This window comes from Armigeres subalbatus, chromosome 2 (genome assembly GCF_024139115.2).
Source record: "Armigeres subalbatus isolate Guangzhou_Male chromosome 2, GZ_Asu_2, whole genome shotgun sequence".
In the NCBI taxonomy this organism is placed as follows: Eukaryota; Metazoa; Arthropoda; class Insecta; order Diptera; family Culicidae; genus Armigeres; species Armigeres subalbatus.
This window is the reverse complement of record NC_085140.1, coordinates 212,355,960-212,381,711: the sequence shown is the minus strand read 5'-3', so window position 1 is coordinate 212,381,711 and position 25,752 is coordinate 212,355,960. Positions and strand designations below refer to the sequence as shown.

General features: G+C 40.8%; 1 protein-coding gene across 3 annotated transcripts in view; it reads left to right on the top strand.

Moving 5' to 3' along the window:
- LOC134211597 (uncharacterized) overlaps window positions 1–15,428 on the top strand; it is a 99,595-nt gene extending 84,167 nt beyond the window's left edge. For 2 of the 3 annotated variants that reach the window (XM_062688609.1, XM_062688610.1), the window contains exon 8: window positions 12,092–15,428. The gene's annotated coding sequence lies outside the window, so the exon portion shown is untranslated. The remainder of the gene's footprint in view (window positions 1–12,091) is intronic. The other variant, XM_062688611.1, reaches the window with a different exon arrangement.
- Window positions 15,429–25,752: the final 10,324 nt, after the last annotated feature.

The following is a 25,752-nucleotide window of genomic DNA, read 5'->3' as shown; positions in this document are numbered from 1 at the left end:
CCGAGATTATAAATCTAGAGCCCAATCTTATCTAAATTATGCCAAGATTTCCAAATTTTAAATTTTTAATATATTTTTTCAAACCAAAATTTGAACTAATTTAGGCCCATATTCCAATAAATTCATAATTTGTATCTCAAAATAAATAAGTTCTAAGTATAGAAATTATAGGATCAAAAACATGCATTGCTCAAACAAGCAAATTACTGTTGAACTGGCAATCACAGTTTGTTAATCAAGCTACATCTATGAACTTTGTTCTTTGTTTTTTTTTAACTTTTTTATGGATCCTTTTATCATGTACCTGCCGAGTGGTGCAAAGGCCGACTAAAGATATCCGTCCTGGGCGATGTCCAGCTATCGCCTTAACCTATTGGCAAGTTGGATTTCGATCGTCTTCTTTTAATAATTTGTGGATGATACGCCACCATGAGCCTCTGAGTCTGCCTCTGCTGCGATTTTCAGCTGGGGTTCAGTCCAATGGTTGTTTACAATTTTTATTCAAACCGCAGTATTTTAGTACAGTTTTTTCTCACTCATGCATCAGTCCGCCCAACCTGTTGTTGGGGGGCATGGTGTGCGATCCTCTCGTTTAATAAACAATGTGCACTCGCTTGACTGTGGATATACAACAGTAAAGCACATGTGGAGATTGGACAAATCAAGCATCCGAAAGATATTCAATTTGCAGAAAAGAGAGCTAACCGCGGTGGAGGTTGGTACTCGGATTCTGATGGCTTTTTCGCAAACGTGACCTTTAAGTGGTGTTGTTGTGTAGGGGTTATCACGCCTATCTAGAGAGTAGGAGGTTGAGGGTTCGAGTCCCTCCAAGACACGTGGTTTCTTTTTCGCAAATTTCATGTCAATTTGTCCATTTCGAAACATGTGCTGTGAATGAACACTAAGCTGCGAGGCGGCTCTGTCCCAGTGTGGGGATGTAATGCCAATAAGAAGAAGAAGAAGAAGTGCTGTGCATATGCACAGCCAAGATATTTAACAAAAAAATGGTTTTCGTACGGCCGAGTTGCCGAATAATATGCAATTAATCTTTACCATTTATTTGTTTACTACTATGTCCGAAAAAGTTTATTATTCATACCATAGCAACTTTACTACATGTGGACCTCACTACAAAGTAGTAACTACAAATTGTAGATTTTACTACTTTTTATTCATATGCCTCGACAGTTATCGCATACAGTAAGGTCACTGGGCACCTGCACCACAGAGAACAGACGTTCATCTTCATTCGCGTGCTTGTGTAAAGTTTTTACTGGTCATTTTGAAGTATGTCGTTATGCCCCCGTTGCGCGGTGCTAGTGTGCCGATAAATTGGTTAAAATTTGCCGTGTTTTACTTTTTAGCGCTAGTGCTCATTCCGAATTGCTCCTAGGCTCACTCCTAGGTGGCAGCACTATATTGTTTATGAAGTGTATGCCAACGCCATCACTTAGTGAAATTGAGTTTTTATGTCGGGCAGCCTGCGTTGGCGGCGCTGAGGTGCGATTTAAATCTTTACACACGTTTTTAACGAAATTTTGTTCGAGCATCCATGTCTGTTCTCTGTGCCTGCACTAAGACCTAACGTTGACGGACTCTGGCTCCTCTAGAATTTAACCGTTCTATCGCTTTGGCTTCTCTTCGCTCCTCTAACTTCCTCCAGGTCTCATCGGTGATCCATTGTTTTCTCTGGGTGCGTAGTTCGGCGGTATCCCGTTTGGCATAATGCCATATGGCATAACGCCGTTTGGCATAACGCCGTTTGGCATAATGGCCATTTGGCATAAGGGCCGTTTGGCATAATGACCATTTGGCATAATATGTATGCGGTGTCAAATTGAAGGCCATTTGGCATAAGGACCATTTGGCATAATTTGTATGCGGTGTCAAATTGAGGGCCGTTTGGCATAAAGGCCATTTGGCATAATTTATATACGGTTCCAAATTAATTGCCGTTTGCAACAATTCATATGCAAAAAGAAGGGTAAATTACAGAAAAAGTGAATAAAAGTTTTGCTATCAAGGCTTTCAAGAAATGGTCAGTTCAAAAATTCCATTGAAATAAACAAAGAACTGCTCGCGTTTCAAAGAAGGGTGAATTATAGGAAATGAAAATCATTATTATTATTATTATTTATTATTATTTATTACATCAACAGACTTGATACAGCCCCAATGATGGTTTAAAATATATATATAAATACAATATCACATCACTACATTAAAAACATTGTCAAGGATTAAAATACAATACAATCACAAATACATTAACTATAGTCTATGTGCGTCAATTGTTCTGGTCGGTAAAAAATGATGTGAAGAACCGGCGGAGGACATCTCGTGTCAAGTGGAAATCAAACACCGACGCCACTCTATTGAAGACACGCTGCAAACCATGGAGAGCACTACGCAGCCCATAGTTTGTGCGACGAAAAGGAAGTCTTAGCATTAGGTTACTCCGCAGTTGTCGGGGTTGTGCGTTGATGTTTATTTGCCGCAGAAGAGTGTCACAATCTATTCTTCCTTGCAAAATATCGGCGACGGTTAATGCTCTGCATACATCCCTTCGGATACACAGAGGTTCTAAGCTGATCAGCTGACAACGGCTCTCGTAGCGAGGAAGTCGTAGCGGATCTCTCCAGGTATAAATCGACGTTGAACGGATTCGATGCGTTCGACACCATTATTATAGTTTGGACTCCAGACCGCAGAGCAGTATTCTAACGTAGATCGCACGAGAGAGCAATACAGTGTTTTCAAACAGTAGATGTCTGTGAAAGTCTTTGTCACTTTGATCACAAATCCAAGAGACCTGGATGCTCTATCAACAACATATGAAATGTGATCCGAGTATGTCAGTTTGGAGTCCAATAGAACACCGAGATCTTTCACACAGTGCACTCTTTCAATAGTCGTTCCGAACAGGCAGTAGTTGAAGGTAATCGGTTGTTTCTTCCGAGAAAAAGTTATGATTGAGCACTTTTTCGGGTTAACTACAAGTCGATTTAGATCGCACCAATGAGCGAAAGCATCGATCTGGTCTTGTAGTAAGTGACAATCAGCTATTGAGCATATGCGCAAAAACATTTTAAGATTATCTGCAAATGATAATCGCGGTCCTTTTAGAACTAGATGCACGTCGTTGAAGTAGAGAAGGAATATCAACGGTCCCAGATGACTACCCTGCGGTATGCCAGACATCGCAAAGAAGCTTTCCGAGCGACAATCGCCTAGAGCAACTGTCAGCTGGCGCTCAGTAAGGTACGAACCAAACCATGCAAGTAGGCTGCCTCCAATTCCCAATCTGTCAAGCTTGGCGATCGCAATGCTGTGGTTCAACTTATCAAATGCTGCAGTTAGATCCGTATAAATTACATCTGTTTGATTACAAGCAAGCATACTGTCTGTAACGTATGATGTAAGACACAGTAGATTCGTACATGTAGAACGTTTTTCCATAAAGCCATGTTGATCGGTACTGATATAATGTTTACAGTGACCATTTAGAGAATCCATGACGACCAGCTCAAACAACTTCGATACAGCGCATAGCGACGTGATTCCTCGATAATTATTTATATCGCGCTTGCTTCCCTTTTTGTACACAGGAAACATTTCAGCTGTCTTCCAGCAGGACGGAAATACACCATTAGAGAGGGAGAGCTGGAAAATTCGATGAAGTGGGTCCAGAAGGCAGGAAATGTTCGTTTTTAGGAAAACCGACGGAACACCGTCAGGTCCCGATTTGTACGACGTTTTTAGCCGCGTGGCTGCTCTCGCTATGGCATCTGTACTTGCATCGACAGCGTTTAGCGTTTGATTCGTTAAGGGTACATTACCCGCTGCGCTGGTTATGGAGTCATTGGAGAGGCGCTCATTGACAAACACGCTAGCAAACTTGGCCGAGAATAGGTTACAAATCTCTTGTTGAGTTGAAGCCATGTCTCCATTGTAGACCATGGACGATGGGAGACCTACTTCCTTACGCTGCTCGTTTACGTAGTTCCAAAAGGATTTCGGGTGGGTTTTAAGCCGTTGCTGTATCCTCCGCTGGTAACGTTTAAAATAGAAACGACTTAACCGTTTGTATTCGTTGTTCAGCCTAGCATAATGGTGCTTCAAGGGAAGAGTGCGGAACCTTGTGAACCTTTTCAGGACGGCCTATTTTGTCCTTTTCAACGAACGAAGGTCGCTTGTCATCCACGGAACCTTAGAGTCGGTATGGGCAATCTTCTTTGGAACATGCCTGTCAATGACATATGCCAAGACATGAGAAAAAGTCTGTGCAGCGATATTTGCATCGGCCGGGTCGAGGATACTCTGCCAATCCAAGTTAGACAGCACTTCGGCAATACTGCAATAATTCGCCTTGCGAAAAACATATGACAGAGCCGTTGAAGTACCAACATAGTCACGGACGTCATCATTCTCAACTCCGATTACAAGAGATGGGTGGTGAGGGGAAGCCTTGACCAAAGGAACAGGTGCAGTGGAAATAAATGGAGCGGTGTAACGACCGCCGACGAAGCACAGATCCAGCAAGCGATTATTCTCATTCACGATGCAATTAACTTGAGATAACGTTGCAGTACTGTAATTATCCAGCAACCTGAGAGCTCCCGGATGAAACGAGGAATGCTCCTGATCAGGGCGTAGGAAACCGTTGTGAGTTGGAACCCACGCGACTCCTGCAAGGTTGAAGTCGCCCAGAACGATGATTTCATCGTTGGGAGACGCTATTTCCGACGCAAAGAAGACTGATCGGCAGTGCGTGTCGATGAGTTCCAAGTCTCGAGTTCGGTCTGGAGGAATGTACACCGCACAAACAAATAGTTTATGGCCTCCGAGCTGAATAGATACCCAAACCTGCTCCACGGTGTTGAACGAATCGTCTTCGATTACTGATGCCTTCAGCCTAGAACTTACAGCGATTATGATGCCACCTCCTGTCGATTTCCTGATGTTATTCGAGTTTCGATCACATCGAAAAACCTCGTACCCAGTTCCAAAAATATAGCTTGAAATTGTGCGAGAGTCTAGCCAAGTTTCGGTCAGAACTACGATATCGTAACAATGATCCATGACCGCTAGTCGATAATCTTCCACTAGACCATTCATTCCGCCAACGTTCTGGTAGTACATAGTAACGTGCGATTTCGGACGGGGGGCTGTTGCTCTGGAAATCGGGATAATATCAGGAAGAGAGGCGGTGGTTGATTGATCGTACTTGCCGGAAATAGGAATTCGGAAGACCCCGTCTCCCTTCCCATGCGCAGGACCGGGACGGCTGCTGGACGCTGGCAGGAGGGGCTCGACTGCGATGGGAGGAATAGGGGCTTCCTTGGTCGTTGGGGCGCTGAGGCGGCCCGGTGTGTCGTTAGCAGCAGACTTGGTTCGGCTTGACGAAGTTCCACTGGAAACGATAATCGATTCAGGCAAGGAATTGTTCGTAATAACGACGTACTTGCCTGCAGGAGGAGTTCGGAAGACCCCGTCTCTCAACTCAAACGCAGGACCGGGATGGCTGATGGTCGCTGGCGGGTGGGGCTCGACTGCGATGAGAGAGATAAGGGCTTCCTCGTAACTAGGGGCAAGAGTGCATCCCGATGTACAGCAGAATAACGGTTGTTGATTGCTCAGTTGTCCAAGACAACTTCTTTTGTCAGATGACTCCATAGATTCGCACACAGCAGTGGGTTCGGTCGTAGAGATTTCGCGGTTTACATGAATGCATACGGTGTCCAAAGGATACAGTTGATCCATAGAACTTGTAGTACACTTGCGTGCAGTTGTCGAAACGGTTAGAATTGAAGGCGGTTGTTCAGTTGATAGTCGACTGGAAACAGGGATTTTTTCAGGAAGCAAAATGTTGTGAATAGGAGCGTACTTGCCTGAAGGATGATTTTGGAGGACCCCCTCTCCGGTCTCAAACACAGGACCGGGACGGCTGCAGGTCGCTGGCAGGAGGGGCTCGACTGTGTTGAGGGGATTGGGGTCTTCCATGAAACTAGCGGCAAAAATGCGTCCCGGTGAAATGCTGAAGGAAGTTGCTAGGATCACTCGATTACCACCATTTCTGTTTCCGCCGGAATGCCTAGCGGATCGTTGGTCGCAGGTGGAGGTTTTGGTCGCCAAAAATTTTCTCTGGAGTTGTCGTCGCAAAATTCTCGGTAAAGAATTCCTTTAGGCCATGTCGAACTCAAAAGCGCTCTCGATTTCAATTCGGCATTTATTCCAATTTTGAATGAGACAAAAGATAGCGAACTTATGTCTCTCCCCTTAGGCACCAAACGAGCTACTTGAACGTCATTGGTTTCAAGACGCTTTTTTGTCAATTCGCCAATTTGATCAGCTGAAACGTCTGGTGCAATCCGCGACAAATAAAGCCAGAATTTAGGCTGGGGCTTAGGGACTGTCTTGATTTCTGATGAGGGCGAAAGAGTGCTGCCGGTTCCGAGCAAGAGATTAGGTTTCGTAACTGGGACAGAATCGTTAGTCATACTGAAAAGGCGCCGTTTTTTCGTAAACCGGGGTTCCAGTATAACTCTGTTCGTTGCCTTCGGGGTGAGCAAGTTAGAATTCATTAATTTGGTAAAATTCGTCTGGATTTCAGATTTCAGCTCCGTCAGTATCTCAGACTTAAGCTGCGCCAAAATATCCCCATGATAATTAGAAGCTTGTTCATGTCCAGCCTCCTGGGCAGCTTGAACGGTATTCCGGAAACGCATATCCTTCATCAACGAGGTGCACGATGGACAGAACCAAAAAACTTGATTGATATCCTTCACCATCTCAAGCGCGTCGGCAGAAAGACCGGTGCATTTAGGGTGAAATATCGCTTTACAAAATCCTCCACATTTGACGTGGGTTTCGTTTGCGTCACCGGCACAAGAGTGGCAAATCAGAGACATTTTCAACATTCACAATTTGAATTTCTAAAATTTGCCTTTCGCGAAACAAGACAACTTGACGTCGAAAAACCGGGAGCTCGCGTCAGTACTATCGCGATGTTTTTGATCAGACCACAACGTATCGAAAAACTATAGTGCTTGAAGGTACACCACACGCAATTCAATATCGGTGAAGAGCAGTAATTTTCTCGATCTTCCTAGCAATTATGCTGATAACTCCACTTCGCGAGTATGAATTAACACTTTAAATGTACGATCACACAAAACACCACTTTAAAAAATCGTTCGAATACGGATAGTAGCTCGAATTAATTACGCTGCGAAACAAAACAAACTGCACACTCTCCACTGCACACTGTCATTTTGATAAAGTATTGAAGTGAATAATCTTCAGCGGGATATAAAGTGAACCCTTCCAGAGACGATGTTCTATGACTCGATATCGAGTCATGGAAGCAAGTTATGCCATATTATAAAATGTGTTATGGATTTCTGCGATGGTCCCTTGAAAAACCCTAGCAGCACATGTTTCACATAGATTACTGCAATTCATCTGTGGCCAGATTTGGTCACAAACAAGTTGCTGCACCATTTTTGGCTGACTTTTGTTGCTCGGGAAGCTTTTCAAGGATTATATATCCCACTTCTCGATATTTCCCTGAGCCGATGGTCCCTTTATTATCGACTCATGGAGGATTGACTGTATCAACAATTATATGGAGTACCGTTTCGTGATGCACGTGTTTGCCTGTTATTAGGCAAAATGTGTTATTTTGCCTTCTATAACTGCTCGCATTTGCCCGGTATAAGGCCAAATGTGTTATTTTGCCTTCTTTGAATACTCGAATTTGCTCGTGTATTGGCAGCAAAACGATTCACTGCAAAATAATTATTTGCTCGTGTATTGGCAGCAAAACGATTCACTGCAAAATAATTTTAACTGCGGAATGATACAAAACGCAGAATGGAATATTGCGCAATGGTAATGCTCGCAATATGGTACATCAATAAATGGATTACCGCGGAATGTTGTACCGCAAATTGTTGTATAATCTTTAGAGCTTTAAAGTCTACTTAGCATCATCGGAGTAATTCACCTCCGATGATGGTAAGTAGATCCCTGGGCAAATAATTTGGAACAGTATGTAAATTATGCCAAATGGATATTATGCCAAACGGCCCTCAATTTGACACCGCATACAAATTATGCCAAATGGTCGTTATGCCAAACGGCCCTTATGCCAAATGGCCTTCAATTTGATACCGCATACATATTATGCCAAATGGCCATTATGCCAAACGGCCCTTATGCCAAACGGCGTTATGCCAAACGGCATTATGCCATATGGCATTATGCCAAACGGGGTACCGCCTGCTGAACCGTCGTGCAACTCTCTTTTCCGGCTGATAAATCCGCGCAATGCGCAGGCGTATTTCGCCGATGAAGGATCATGGCGTCCCATAATGTGCCCATCCATGGTTCAAATGGTCAGATCCGATCTTCGCCCTCACAGATCTTGGTACAGGGTTGTTACGACTACGCGGATTTCGCGATTTTCGCGGATTTGCATAACGATTTTAGGGTTTCGCGCGGATTTGGCGCGGATTTAGTTTTAGGTGAAAATGTAATAAATAAAATACTAGATCTAGAACAACAATTTAAAAATTATTGTTAAGTCTATCTAGATGATTTTTATTAGCAAATGTTGTTGAGAACAAAATCACGTTTGAATGCTGTTAACCTTATGTTTAGGAATTCTCGCTTAACTTTTCAAAAGGACTCAAGTAACATTTTTTTCATGAATTAATTTGAGTACTGCAATCAAAAGCTTTCATGTTGATTGCGCTATTCAAATTAATTCATGAAAAAAATGTTACTTAGGTCCTTTTGAAAAATTTAGCGAGAATTATCCAAGCCCTTAACGAATAAGGGGTTATACAACAATTGAAAAGACAAAAATGTTCAAAAATTAGAAAATGATTCTCAAAAGTTATTTTTGAAGGATTTCTTGCGATATTTTCGGATATTTTTAGAGGATTACCAACAGAACCTAAGAGGATCCTTGCATAAATTCCGTGTAAATAAATTTCCACATCCTAAAGAGGATTTCTGCAGCATTTAAAATTCGAAAAATTATAATGAAATTTTTGAAAGAATTTCCTCGGAATTTCTAGGAGCGGTGACCGCAGGAATGACTCAAAAAAATCCCCAAGAATGCCGCCTTGAATATACTAAAAAATCAGGAGGGCTATAAAGAATAGGAATTTCTGTAAAAAGTACTCAAAAATAACACCGGGAGTTTTTCCGCAGGAAGTTACCAATCATTTTCTACAACAATTTTTGAAGCGATTACCGCAGGAGTTCATGAAGGGACTTCTGCAAGTAGGCTCTGAAGATTTCCCGCAGGTTATTTTTGAAGAATTTACTTGAACTTACGATGAAATTCCCAAATGAATTTCCGCATAATTTCCCAGGAGAACTTTTGTAAGAATATCCGGATGAATGTCCACAGAAGTTCTTGGAAGAATTTCCGTAGACAATTTTGGAGCATCTTCTGCAGCAGATCCAAGAGCAGTTGGATTTCTGCCAACATTTGTCGGAAAATTTCCGCTAGAATTCCCAGAGGATTAATCACCGGAATTTTTGGGTTGAACCTAGGGGTTGAACCTGCGCACAAATGATGAATTTGTGCAGGAATTCTCGGAAGATTTTTCGCAGATATTCTTGAAGATTTTAGGAAATTTCGGTAAAAATGATCAAATAATTGTTTTACAGAAGATTTGTTTTCTAATTTCTGCATTATCTAATTCCTCAATATCTACGCGAGTTTGTCTTGTGATCAATCATTACAACAAAGTTGCATACTAAGTTGCATACATACAAAAAATCGACTGACAATAACAGAACAAAACATGCTAAAATCATCACCTCATCTAAAAAGCTATGCTTATTGAAATAGTGTGGGCTGTTTAGTTTATACTTACTTAGCTTCAGTACTTCTAGTGGTGAATAGGGCTATCTAGAAGGGTTGTAATACTGACTGCAGTTTTCTTAGTCCTGTTTTCAATTTGGAACAAACATATGTAAAGTTTTACAATGATATGGAAATGCTAATATCATCTTCCAAACTTGAACGTACATGTTCATGATAGCATTAGAGGCGAAAGTATAGAATTGATAGTTCCGTTAGGATACGGCAGGCATGAAGAATGTTTTTATAGAAGTCGATTTTAAAGCGAGCGGAGGGCAATATTTGTGATGGCACATATCGCACGACCTTCCTTCTGCCAAGCTCCCGTATGAAGGGGGAGGGAAGAATATCAGTGTGGAAGCTGATATATCTCCACTGGCCATAAAGAAATAAAGTCGATTTTAACTGCTTAATGGTTACTTGGGGAGGGTAAAAATGATATAAAACGAACAAAGGCATAGACAGTACCTTGTGCAACTAGCATTCTGAATAATTGAGCAAATAAGTTGAATATTCTTATGTTTGAAGCATGGAATCGAGTGTAAAATTGTTTTAATTGATAATTCGTTTAATTTTTCACCATTTTCTCATGATTGTATAATGTTGCATTATTGAGTGGTATTGGCGTTTTGCATCATATTCTCCTGTAAAAACGTAAACATTCAAAATTCATGCACATACTATTGCAAAATAAATCAGTATTGGGGTAATTTGACACTGGGGGATAAATTTATCCCCCAAAAAAGAACGAACAGGCAAACCTGTCAAAATCCATAGTAAAAAAATTGGATGTCGCTCCTCCTAGACTAGAACGCGAATTCCAATGAGTGGAGGAATTGTGGGTAAAAGCGACAATCACATTTACAATCAGTTCAATCAAAGTTAATTGCCTATATTCCGGGGATTAAACCACTCGACTTGGACATTAATTTACAATGTTGTGAAATCTCAAATGTGAAGATTTTTTTTTTATTTCTCAATTCCTGTTTATTTGCAATTTTCAATAAAAAAAATACATTACTGTGAGACTAAGGGTCGTGGGTTCGAGTCCCATTGAAGGGAAAGTGGTTACCTCCAATACATTTTTCAAATCAATATCTTCCACATAATGTACATATTCACATATGAGTTTTCACAACAATTACAATATTAATTCAAGTATTGGAGAAGCGAGGTAATAAGAGCCGGAGAATATAATTGAGTCAGAGATTGATTATGCTATGTATAATCATCATTGGGTGAGTCAGGTCTAGTGAGTTATCAAGAATAATCTGCAGGTCGAAGAAAGAAGCGCTAAAAAAACGTATTTTTTAGGTGAACCATTCTCGCTTAACTATTCAAAAGGAACTAAGTAACATTTTTTTCATGAATTAATTTGAATGTTGCAATCAAAAGCTTTCATACTGGTCTATTGATTGCAACATTCAAATTAATTCATGAAAAAAATGTTACTTAGGTCCTTTTGAAAAGTTAAGCGAGCATTTTCACCTCTTTTAACATGAAGCTTGTCACCTACGTAACTGGTCATTTTCATTTCTTGTCATTACTGCACCATACGCATTTAATTTTAAATCACTGTTTTAAACAACTTAAAAAAATAATACAAATTGAAATGTAGATCAATATTTACATACCATTGAAGAATCTCAAGAAAATATGATACGCTGATGATTATAAATATATAACATTCGTTTATGAGTGACCCCTAAACATGAATTTCAAGCATGAATATTTATAATACTGTTATTAAACATTTTCAATCAGGTATGTTGTAACTTCATTTAAATTGTTTTGTTGTTCGATTCCATCCCGACTTGGTGTGTTGGTTCACTCACAGGGTGTCGATCTTACCCGCACCCCAGCCGATTCGGCTTGAAAATGGACTTCTAATTGCTTCATAGATTGAGGAGCTGTAAAGTAGCTTAAGATGACGGTTTTACCCACTTTTCCCCTACGAGATTCTCGATAAATGTGACTTAACTAAAACCCTTTTTTGACTGGTTTAAATATACAACGGGGCAAGATGAACAAAAAAGGGGAAAAAGGACACCCCTCTGAAAATCTGTTTTTTCAACTGAAATTTATTTATTCATTAATTTGAAAGAAACAAAAGGGTGCCCATATGGCTCCTCCTATATTTATTTAATTGCCATTGTTTAATTTTAGAATTGCTCGAAAAATATTTATTTTCTAATTTTTTTTTTCTAGATTGTGGGCGATATTGGAGCTGCGGTTTACAAATTCCCCATGTAGGTACTTGGCATAAGCTTTAGGTAAGTGCGGTGCGTTAAGCTACCGGCTAAAATTATGACGCACTGTTGATCATTATTAATAATACTTATATTGACCACAAGTAAATTATTCTGTAATCAAATTAGGGAAGTGATACAAATAGAAGATCATATTTTGCGCTGGACAACTTTGGAGATAAAATACTAAAATCAATCCGCTTAGTAACTGTTCAGACGGAACGAACATGTGCTTCATCACATCCTATCTAGTCATTTATTTATGTCAGAATATTGTGTTTTTTTTGTCTTGCAAGAGACCATCGGCAGCAATTATTTTACAATGTTTGCTATCGCAAAAGAGAGAACAACTGTGCCGATAAACGGACTGTGATTGTGGTACATTTGAGCAGTATTTTTTTCTGGTAGGCATCCAAATGGCGAGTGTATAGTTGTATGTCGCTGGTCGGAATTGATTCACAAAGTGGATCCGCGCTGTAAGAACTGAACATAACTATTTCATGATAAGTAATAAAAGCATCTAGAATAGTTATATGATCAACTATCGCTTCATCTAGGGCAGTTGCAATGACACTTAATACTACGAAAAAGAACTGCAAATGCTACTCAAATTGTACTTAAGATCGGCAATAATATTGTAAAAAGGGAATTATTCTCTCAAACTTATAGTTTTAAATTCGGATATTCGTATACTTATTGTAGTTGATTAGCTGATATATGTATCTTTCTATCTATACAGAAACTGCTTTATGATTGAGATATAAACGAACAAAACCAATCGCTAATAAAAGAAACCACCACCTATTAGGAGAGATATTTTTTGCTACTACCCACTACTGCTACTACTAATAACAATGTTTGCATTTTGAGCGAAAATTTTTTGAGATGTGTTGAGAATGGTAGATTTTATTCGTGTGTTGGATGTAATGTGGATGGCCATATTTGATTGGCATGGGAGTTTATTCATCTATTGACGTATAACTTTGACTTTATTATGGAATACGATAATTGTCGGCCGTAACTGCATTACGTAAATTGGATTAGATTATTACGTTCAAAGTGTACCCTTTATTTTTTTTTTAAGAATAAGGTTATTCGAGTTGATTATTGAAAAGGAATGCTGTAGTTTTCTTATGTTTGGAATCGTGTTGCAACTTGTGTATAAAAAGTGTTGCTGGATAATTCCCAAAAGAATCCAAATGCTTCCAATAAGGCCCAACAGCTTAACTAGAAATGTATCATCTCAATGACCTTTGATTTAAAACTAAATTTAGATTAGAAAACTATAAGGCTACCCGCGGAACATTAAATTTGACCTGAAAAAGTGAGGAAATGTGATATACCACGTGGTCAGTTTTGGGGGTATGGCAAATGCCCACGGCTCATACAAATTTCTGAAAATTTATTTGAGCATTTGTCCACGCTGGGGGAGGGGGGTATCTGAAACTGACCAAAACCTTATGTACCAAAACCAACCTTTTTTGTACATTTTGCCCCCCCCCCCCCTTCCGCATAAATCCGGCCCTGGGTATAATACATCATGGGTCCGAGCCTTCTATAAAAAGTTTGATTTTGGAATAGCCTTTCTGTACAACTTTGTTGTATGAGTAAGACAAACACATTCTTCAGATTTTTATCATACAGGGAGTTCATGCCGTATGAAGTCCGTATGAAGTAAATGAATCGCCATTTCTTCAATTACTGAATCTGGGATTCAAAGTTATTATGTCATCTTTTTGCATCTTATGCATCATAAAATAAGTAACATTAAAAAGTCTAACATTTGAACGTATTAATATTAACCCAAATGGTTCTGTCTCATTTCCTACATCAATTATTAAATCAAATCAAATTTAACCATTCAAAACGCGCGCAGTCTTGCAACGCTCGTGCATGCTCGGTCGTGTTGTACATCGCGAGCGATGTTCTGTCGTTGGTGTTGTACAAAATGCAACAGCGTGCGTGCTCGAGTATTAAACTTAACTATTTTAGGATTGTTTTACGCATTTTTCACATGAGTGAGTGTGTAAACAAATCCAAACAAATTTTGGGAAAAAATTGTTCCATAGTTTTTGGGTAGAACGGCTACTTTTTAACTTAATTTTAAATTTTGAACTATGAACATTCTTTAATGCGAATTGCGTCTCCATTGTATAATATCGGGAGTATAACTATTTACATTTAGTTGTGTTTCAACACGGGGAATGGCCTCTGTACTAAAATAGTTTTCAATTCAAAATTTAAAAATCCGTACATTTTGCCAAAAAATGCAAATCCTAACTTTATGTTATAATGTTCAGAAAAATCACCATAAGGACACTGTTTAAAATGTATTTATTTATTAGTGAGAATCTCATTTGTCTTGAATTAGTGTAATCAAATTACCTACACTGTAATTGTTTATGTTGAAATTTATGTTTAGCTGTTCAGGTAACTTACGTTTGTGCGCACTTTGCGATTCTCCTAGAGAAGTTTTCGAACCGAACGCTTATCAGTTAGGATTAAACAAAAATTAACGACAGCACATTCCCTCCAAATATACACAGTTTTTTTTTCTTCTAAATATGCTGTAGTTTTTTTCACTATATTTACTAATAATTCTAAATTTATTTACGTATATACACAAATCATTATAGCAAAGAAAACTTAAGAGCGTATATAACTTTTACACCCAAACTCTATAAATTCAACATTTCCAAACAGCCCAAACTATACAGCAGCAGCTAACAAGTGTTAAATAAATGAAATGGCCACATAACTATGAAACACTATCCAATAGAAACAGCTGTTTAAATTTGTTCGTTCATAGAACTCTAGTCATTTGTACAAATATAACAACAACAAATATATGTAAAATCTACTACAAAGACACAGCAAAGCTCGGTTCAGCATTAAATTAGCCGATGAAAAGTGTTGAATTTATGAGTAATCACAATTACTACTAACTTAAGTCGTCGAATATTGTTTTTTTTTTCTTGTCTTGCAAGTGCAAACTCTACATATTGTCATTTTCGTCCGATAATCGTTTAATTTAAGGTTCTCATAGGTAACAGATTAAGGAAAAATGTGATTTACGTCCGTAGGAACAAATTCGTCGTTCGTTTATTTTGTGATACGTTTGAATTTACTTTTCCGTTCTTATTAAAAGAGACCGTTCACTGTGTAGTTTGTCTGATTATGATTGATGCTTGAGATGGCACAGATAAACAGTGTGGAGTATGTCGAAACGGTGTAACCATGGCGTAGCAGCCGGAGGTTCAATATGGTCTAATAAATAAGAATTTAAGATACTTCAATCATTGTGCTTCTCGTGGAAGAAAGTATAGAGAAAGTCCATTCTATAATAAAGCTAGACATGTAAACAATTGTTCCGGTATGAAAAGCCTATATTTTTGACGTAGAACTTACGTCTTTCTTTACTATACTGGGTGTCATTTAGAATTTTGGAAATCGAGAGCGTTACGCTGGAAGGGAAGATTTTGAACGCTACTAGCGCCTTTATCTTTCGATGGATTTTTAAAATTTATATATCAATCGACTCGGACACTCTCCACCATTTTGCCTATTCCATTGAAACTTAAGATTATTAACAATAAGCTATTGAAAATATCAGTTCTTGTCAAAGCCAGTACAAATTTCATATGTAACCAATCCCGTGCATTCCTAACACGGACATCAGAATGCGGTATATCACGGGCCTTCGGGTCTACCGGAAGATTTTCTTTGTGTATAAAAGAAGCAGTGCCTGTCGTGTGCGAGTCATTTCAATTTGTGACAGCAGCGCGTACTGACGTGCTTTTTGCTCGCGCATTTTTCGTTTCGTTCGTTCGCTGTGTTTACCTACACAGCGACAGCATGCAGTCACCAGCGGTAGAACTGCCGGTGGGTCGGCGAATATGCATGAAAGAAGTGGGCGCATTTTTTTGTCATTCTGTGTTTGATGATGCTCGGATGCAGTGGTGTCGGTTGCGATGGTTGCAATCGCCCATCGCATCGCTCGGAGTTCACGGCTAGAGGAGGCCAATGATGGCTTAGGCAGCGAGGGCTGCGGTGGTGGATGAAGAAGAATAAAATTAGAGTGATTTGGTCTGCTCATCCAGGTGATTGGTTTCATAATCCACATGATCCCGGGATGGGTACGAGTCATGTCATATGACTGACCATATGTTAAGTTGTGCTTGGTACTAAACGACACATACATTAAAACATGGTTATACTATAACAGTTCTGATTCCCCAGCAAAAAAAATCAACAACACTGAGGAAAATAAAAATTTGATCAAAATTTACTTTCATTTATTTGCAGAAGGCATTAGCAATTAAAGATGTACAATCAGCAATAGTGTTAATATCCATTTAAGATTAGACAATTTTGCTGTATTACATGTGAATGTTTTAAAAAAAATCCGCAAAAAATAATTTCCAGAAGAATATTTAAATAAAATTTATTCTTATTCTTTGTTTTTAATTTTCTAAGAAATTATATTATTAAACTTGACGTAGACTCGTAGTTTGGAATCAAAACAAAAAATAATTTTTCGTTTACGTTTTAGCAGTACCTCCTCTATTTTAGTAGGGTTACTGCTCCTTGACTTGTTTCGTATTGTTGTGATTTTTTTTCAGCAGTAAGCACGCATGTTAGCAAAAAGAAGCAACGAAATTGATGCTGTATTTCGGGACAGTTCCCCAAAAAATAGAACATTTTGCCCAAGTCTGAAAATTTTATAAATAGAATTTTTAAACTTCATTTACTATCATCAATAAGAAATCTATAAATGCCCTACTACTTTGCTTGAGTAAAGCAATTCTAATTATGTATTTAATTATTAGTTTTATTTCCAGAAGTTTTGAATAAACAAATTTCTAATAATTCTACACAGCATGGAAGTTGTCGTTTCCAATATCAATGCCTATAATCAATATCCATAGATCCAAAAGATAAATGTACATACGTTACGTTTATATAAGTTCTACGTCTACTCGCGGTTATGTTGAAAACATTACCCATTGCTTTTTTTGTGGTGGTAATTCATGAACTACAGTTTATTTTGTCTATTTGTGTTAATTTATGTAGTAATTAAAATGTTGCTGCAAATTCAAAAATCTAGCAGTGATTAATCTTATGCAACGTACACACCAGTCAAGCAGTTCGACGAACATTGACTCCACCCCCAAGAAAACGCTTCGGTTGCTGCTTTGTTTGAACGTGTGTGAAGTTGTTCGAACAACAATTTGATAGTTGGCGGCTCGGTTGGAAAAAATTAAAACGGTTTGATTTTGGTTTGAGTTGTCGGGGGTGGAGTCAAGGTTCGCCGAACATGTTTGAGCATTTGTAGTGAAGTTGCGCAAACCCCCATATATTTTTTGATGGTTGGTGCTCAAGTTGGCGCTTCGGTCGTTCGTGTGTGATATTGTTGGTCGAATAAATTGATTGCTCGTGTCGCTGTTGATAAAACTTTATGGATGTTTGAATAAACGAGAGGTGGAGTCAATGTTGGTCAAACTGCTTGACCGTGTGTACGTTCCATTATGCAGCGTACACACCAGTCAAGCAGTTTGACGAACATTGACTCCACCCCCAAGAAAACGCTTCGGTTGCTGCTTTGTTTGAACGTGTGTGAAGTTGTTCGAACAACCATTTGACAGTTGGCGGCTCGGTTGCGACTCGGGCGGAGTCAAGGTTCGCCGAACATGTTTGAGCATTCGTAGTGAAGTTGCACAAACCCTCATATATTTTTTTTATGGTTGGTGCTCAAGTTGGCGCTTCGGTCGTTCGTGTGTGATATTGTTGGTCGAATAAATTGATTGTTCGTGTCGCTATTGGTAAAACTTGATGGATGTTTGAATAAACGAAAGGTGGAGTCAATGTTGGTCAAATTGCTTGACCGTGTGTACGTTCCATTATACAATAATAAAAAATAATATTATCAGTTGAGTCCAACTGTATTGGAACGTACACACGGTCAAGCAGTTTGACCAACTTCGACCCACCTCTCTTTTATTTAAACATCCATCAAGTTTTACCAACAGCGCAGCGGCACGAGCAATCAATTTATTCGACCAACAATATCACACACGAACGACCGAAGCGCCAACTTGAGCACCATAACCATCAAAACATATATGCGGGTTTGTGCAACTTCACTATTGTCTATCCGGAAGAAAGCTAGAATGCTTTTTATGCCGAAGTTGGATTTTTCTTCAGATAGGGGACCAGGGGGCATTATGAACACCCGGGGCAGATTGGACACCCCCAATATTTTTGTTAATTCAATCATTTTTCTACTTTCAATGCAGCGAACTCTATAATCCTTTCATAAACAACTAATTTATAGCGTAGAAGCCATTGTTTTTCTTCTTAGCGCATAAATTTGACAAAAAAGTTAGAATGTCTTCCAAATGGTTAAAAATTATAAGTTTCACCTCCCATAAAATAAGCTTTACTTTACCACAGAAGATGATTTCTTAATTATTGGTCATCCCATAGCAAAATTCTGTTATTTACAGTGCTCTGGCATGCATTTGTGACAAGTTTCCTTGATTTTTACAAAATTTTCAACAGTTTTAAAATTTGTTTACCTGTTGGGGCAAACTGAACACTCTATATGGGGGTAGAACTGACACCTTAAAAATTGAAAACATAACCTCAAACTCATCGGACTTGGCTTTCATATCGTGTTATTTTCGTGTTATTATGGTGCGGAACTATGAATCGCTATAAACCTTCCAGTACATGACATATATACCAAAGAAGCATATCTTCTTCTTCTTATTGGCATTACATCCCCACACTGGGACAGAGCCGCCTCGCAGCTTAGTGTTCATTAATCACTTCCACAGTTATCAACTGCGAGGTTTCTAAGCCAGGTTACCATTTTTGCATTCGTATATCATGAAGCTAGCACGATGATACTTTTATTCCCAGGGAAGTCGAAACAATTTCCAATCCGAAAATCGCCTAGACCGGCACCGGGAATCGAACCCAGCCACCCTCAGCATGGTCTTGCTTTGTAGCCGCGCGTCTTACCGCACGGCTAAGGAGGGCCCAATAGAAGCATATATATACCATAAAAGTCGCTGAAAGTGCGACAAAAAAGGAAGTGTTTTGTATAGATTTGGCAATCTCGTTGGCAAGTTGATCGGTACAACCCATTGGAAGGATTGGCGATGCCAGTAGAGTGAATAAGAGTATGCATAGATTATGCAATGCTTAGAGTAGAGACGATTGATAAGGGTCTTGCAATAAGTGTGAGGATCCATATAAAAACAATCATATGCTTCATACAAAAAGTTCGACATACATGTATGAGGCCGGCTGAAAGTGGCATATTTTTGCGTTACGTAATCAATCTTCTTCTATTCGTCATGGAATTAATATAGAAAACGACCATATATGACCTCGCTTAAGAAGAGGGAAATAGATTTTCGGATGTTGATGATCCAAACACAATTTTAGGTGTCTCATACAAAATCATGACAGGAAGATGAACAATTGGGTAATATTTATGTTGGATGATCCATAAAATAGGTTACAATGGCATATAATCACAAGTAAGATAATTTTCTTCATATTTTATAAGGGTGTCCATACTGCCCCATGGGGGTGTCCAATCTACCCCGCTACCTTCCCGAGAGTAGTGAAAAATTAACTATTACAAAATCGTCCTATTTGATTGAAATTGCCTTATTTTCAATACGATTCAAAACAGAACTGGAAGTTAACGAGTAATAGTATCATGTAATTGCTAGAAATCCGAATTATATTCAATTTAAATCATCTAAAATTGATTAAAACCTTAGGGTGTCCATATTGCCCCTTGTCCCTCTATAGGTAACTTACCCATCTTCGGAAGTAGTGCGCTGGATTCTCCTAAAGATGCGTTAAATAACGCATCAATTAGTTTGACAGATAAAAATTCGGAAGAAAGTTCGGTTCGGAAGTCCCGACTTCCGAATTCTAAGTTGGTGATACGCCGACAATACAAATGCTCAAACATCTTTGGCGAACCTTGACTCCGCCCCCGACAACTCAAATCAAACCGTTTTAATTTTTTCCAACCGAGCTGCCAACTGTCAAATGGTTGTTCGAACAACTACACACACGTTCAAACAAAGCAGCAACCAAAGCGTTTTCTTGGGGTGGAGTCAATGTTTGTCAAATTGCTTGACTGGTGTGTACGCTGCATAAAGACAAGCTCGGTTTCCATACAAAATGGTCATGTTGGAAGGTCAATATCTCGATTCTCAGCGATTTGATTGGGCTGATTTTTTGCCAGCAGGCCTAAAATGACTTGAATTTTCATGCGATGGAAGTTTTACTTGCATACCTATATTCTGCTTATACACGTTTCTGTTGGAAGTAATTATAAAGACAGGTCTGTTGTATTGAGCCCCATAGGATAATGTGGTGCCTTTGTTATTATTTCCCGATTCGGAGATCAATATCAGTAGAGATATATACAATTCACTCAAAGATAGGCTGACCATACGTACCGTATTAAAAGGGACAGTCCCGTTTTTAGACCTAGTTGTGCCGTCGTAATCCAAAAAATCATCAATTGGCCCCGTTTTTTCATTTATCCTTCCAAAGAGTGCCAAAATATTATTCAAACAAATTCAATATATTGGGCAGGAATCTGAAATCAAATACAATGAAAATGTTTTCTTTGTGTCTTTATTAGAGAGATTTGCAGTCCTCGGCTAGGTAACAAAGATAGCGAACAAAACCCATTAAAAATGTGAGCTATTATGTTATTAGTGTTGCCGCGCGCCATAGATAGTTGGGTAAAACCTCCGCATATCGTTTCTATCCATGTTCTCTTGCGCTTCAGCTATCACACTCTCTTCTTGTTGCCTTTTTCTTCTGTGGTGGATCCGTTTCTCTTCTGCCCTTGCTACACTGTACCGCTCTCTGCCACATTTTTCTCGTCCGTCACTCGTTGGCACTCCTCATCAAACCAACCATTTCGTTGGCGTCGTGTGCAGTGCCTAACACTTTCTGTGTTGTTGTACACACTACGAAAAAGTTGTGTAATATTATGTCATTTAAGACCGACATATAAAAGCGAACCAATAGACGCATTATTGCGTTCAAATTTATTTTTACAAGGCCTCCAAAATGTGGATTCCGAATTTTACACGACTAAAAATTAAGCGTATGTAGCAAAAATGATAACAAGGCCCAGTATGGAAATCTAACATCAGATCTGCAGAGTGCAAGCCCCTTTCGATACCACTATGTCATTTCTGCTACTTGACACAAAGGAGATCGAAGCTGAACACGTTCTACGATTTGTTGAATATGGTGATGCATCAGCTTATCCCCTGCTCGCTGCTTGCTTCTGTGGTAAGAGAAGGAAAAAGGGAACTGCAGTTGGTGTAGGGCGCCTTGCATTCACATGTCGCTCTGTTTGTTTGCTTCGGAACGCTTTGCGTTTCAGTCGTCCTTATTGTAAATTTAAGTTGTTTGGCAATGAGAAGCATCTAATGGCTCTAGAATTCCGTATTTGATGACAGAATAGAACTGTAAATAATTTATTTTAGGTGTCACAGCGAATATGACGCAATATTATGTTCTTTTCGGATATGTGTCTCGGTTGGCTACGTCAGCTTAAGGGATTGCGTCACTTATAAAATCAAGAATTTTTTGGTGTGTAGCCACAGCTTCGTGAATATTTTCCCACAATTTGTTGACTTCGCCAGATCCGTTGGCATCTCCTATCCGCTCGTCCAGCTGTTGGTGGTACTGTTCATCAACTCCTTCAACTGACAAGCGTTGGATATTGAAACGCATCGTTCTGTTGTTTCGTGAATTCGTGACGCTGGAAAGTCGCGCCTGAATTTTCGCAACTACAATATAGTGATCCGAGTCGATGTTCGGACCTCTGAAGGACCTTTCATCTATAACATCGGAGAAATATCGTCCGTCGACCAGCACGTGGTCTTTTTTTTTATTTTTTATTTTTTTTACAATGGAGAATGCATTTACACACTAACCCAGTACACGTACATTGTAGTTGCCAAACTACCACACGGAAGTGTACTGGAGTGTCGGACTCGACCATACCGGTAATACCGACTAAACTCCCTTGGGCTCCACCATCGTTTCCCCCAGGAACTACCTCCCAGTACTACTTCTGGGGGATGACAGTACTAAACGTACTCGCTCATTCTCGCTCACACAGGCACCCGTCCCATGCGAGACTGACTTGGGTGCTCGCTCTATCGCACCCTCAAACACACCCTACATACTCTGTTGCACCTCTGTCATGCCGTGTGGGTCTAACTTGTGTGCCCACCCTTCTCATGCCATGTGGGTCTAACTTGTATGCCCACCCAAACCCTTGATTCATGCTCATACACTCCATGCTTGCACACACGCTAACGCTCCTATGGGTCTGACTTGTGTGCCCACCCTTCTCATGCCGTGCGGGTCTAACTTTTGTGCCCACCCTTCTCATGCCATGTGGGACTAACTTGTATGCCCACCTTTATCGTACCATGTGAGACTGCTCTTTCATTCATTCAGTGCAGTCCATACATACACCTATTCATTCACACTTCTGCCATGCTTCGAGGTGACGATCTCGGTTGCCACCCGCTGCGCCATTACCTCTGCATGGGCAGACCATTCACACACTTCTTCGCGTTCGGCACTTTCGCTCTAACTAACCAATCACAAGTTAGTCATGCTTGTCGATTGTTGCTCGGCGCGCCAGATTCTCTGCAAGCTGCAGGCAATCTGAGTGGTTGCAGTCGAGACTGCGTTCCACTTCTCCACCGCTTGACACATCCGCTGGATAAGATTATCCGGAGTTGTGTCCCGGCCGCAAACGTCTAGCATTGCTCTTCTTTCGACGTCGAAACGAGGACATACGAACAGTATGTGCTCTGCAGTTTCGTCAACACCTGGGCAGTCAGGGCAGACGGGGACCTCCGCGTGCCCAAACCTGTGGTGGTACTGTCGGAAACATCCATGGCCTGACAGAAATTGTGTCAGATGGAAGTGAACCTCCCCATGGGGTCTCCCCACCCAGCTTGATATGTTAGGAATCAGCTGGTGGGTCCACCTACCTTTCGAGGAGTTATCCCACTCGCGTTGCCATCTGGCAACCGAAGTCACCCTGGTACGCTCGCGGGCTCCTCTGGTGCCACGTAGGTCAAAACACTCCTCGTCTTCCCGGATGACCAGCCCGACTGGCATCATACTCGCTATCACGCAGGATGCGTCGCGCGATACCGTGCGGCAGGCCGATATCACCCTGAGACACATCAAGCGGTAGGTGCTCTCCAGTTTCTGCAGGTAACTGGTTAGCCCCAGTGCTTTTGCCCAGGACGGGCCGCCGTACCTAAGAATAGATGCGGCAACGCCTGCCAGTAGCCTACGTCTACTGGCGCACACCTTGGAGCTGTTGGACATCATCCTCGATAATGCCGCCACAGCAGTCGAAGCCTTCTTGCACGCATATTCGACATGGCTACCGAAGGTAAGCTTGTCGTCTATGATGACCCCAAGAATCTTCAGACTCCGCTTTGAAGTGATCGCGACGTCTCCCACGTGTACAACTGCATGTTGTGCCGACTTACGGTTGCTGACGATAACCACCTCCGTCTTATGTTGAGCGAGCTCAAGGCCTCTCGCACTCATCCAGTCTGCCACAGTGCTGACTTTTCCATCTCTCTCTTCTGCCTTTTCCATCTCTCAGGGAAACAACACTCATCCAGGCATCTCTGCATAGCTAGCCTGAACATGTTCGGGTTCGCTATGATCGCTGCCTTGAGTGCACTGTTTGGAACTCCATCGGGGCCTGGAGCTTTGTTCATCGCAAGGGTGTTAGCCACTGCGAGTAACTCTTCGTTCGTCACCGGAGCCACCATTTCGGCCACACTCCCAGCGCCTTGCAGCGCAGGAGGAGGCCAGGGACTTGTGGTTAGGGACGGGAAGAGTACTTCGATAATCCTCGCCAACCGGTCCGGTGACCGTTCGGGGGGTGAAGAGCCCCCTTTGGTCTTGGCCATCACGACCCTATAGGCGTCACCCCACGGATTCGCATTGGCACCCTCGCACAGGTTGTCGAAGCACGCTCTCTTGCTGCTCTTGATGGCCTTGTTAAGGGCCAGTCTCGCAGCTTGAAATACTTCCCGGCGGACCGCTCTTTCCTCCTCGGTGCGGGCTCGTTGCGTCCAACGTCTAGCCTTGAGGCAGGCTGATCGTAGGGCTGCAATTTCGGCACTCCACCAGTATACCGGGCGTCTGCCATTTCTTGGCAGGGCTTTCCTCGGCATAGTAGCGTCGCACGCGCGTGATAGGCCAGCTATCAGCGCATCCCCGCTTAGACTGTCGGTGTTGGCCTCCAGTCCCAGGGCCGCGGTGAAAACTTCGCTGTCGAAGTGATTGGTCTTCCACCCACGGATCTGACAGGGATCACCCGCCCTCGGACGCTGCACACCATAGTTGATCTTGAAGCGTGGTCTATCTGTGAGCAAGTGTCTCCACTCGGATGTTGCCAGGTGTATTTGCGGATATTCTTACGTGCGAAGTAGGTATTGCTTATTGCCATCCCTCTAGCAGCAGCAAAGGTTACAAGTCGCAGAACATTATCTTTGGTAGCGGAATGAAGGCTTTCCGTACCAATGACAGGGCGAAAGAAACTTTCTCTTCCGATCTGCGCATTTGCATTCCCGAAGACAATCTTTACATCATGTGTTGGGCACTCTCCGTAGGCCTTATCAAGGCTCTCATAGAACTCATCTTTCACGTCATCAGGCTTGGGGCATAGATGCTGATCAGACTATAGTTGAAGAATTTGCCCTTCATTCTCAACACGCAAAAGCGGTCGCTTATCGGCTTCCACCAGATAACACGCTTTATTTGCTTACCTTTGCACGCTTATTTGCACTGCAACGCATTCTAGACGTCAAACGGTTGTCAATCGACGTAAGATGCATTAAAAGTGCATCTAAATGTGCAGTGCAAAGCAGCTGTCATTGGATTTGACACCAGTTTGAAGTTTAGCGGTCCGATAACTGCAAAACTGTTGCAACTAACGAATTGCAGTTAAAAAGCATTGCAGTTAAATGATTTGCAGTTATCGAACGTCTACTGTAGTACCCATTTTTACTTTTGTTCTTCTTTCTCAGCAATATTTTATATCTTATATTGCCTCAATGGAATTGTAAACTCATTTTTATATATAGAGATATGTTATTTTTGACAGATTAGTTTTCATTTTTCATTTAATTATTAAAACGCAATCTAATAAAGTAATAAAGTGAGCAAGTGAGCACATGTTTTTTTTTACAAATTCGGGGTAGTGACTATTCGGGGTAATGTGTTATTCGGGGCAATAGTCTTTCGGGGTACTGGCGTTCGGGTTAGTGACATTCGGGGCAGTGTCATAGAATCGGGGCCCCATATAATAAAGTGGCGCCTTTGTTTTTATTTCCAGATTCAATCGAAAATTCGGAAATCAAAATCAGTAGATATAATACAATTCGCTCAAAGATCAAAAGATAAAGTTGATAACATTTGCCTAGTAAAATTTTAGTCAAATCGAATCGAATTGAGATTTCGATCCTCAAACATGATGAAAATGTATTAAAATCATGCTTGGCGTGACGG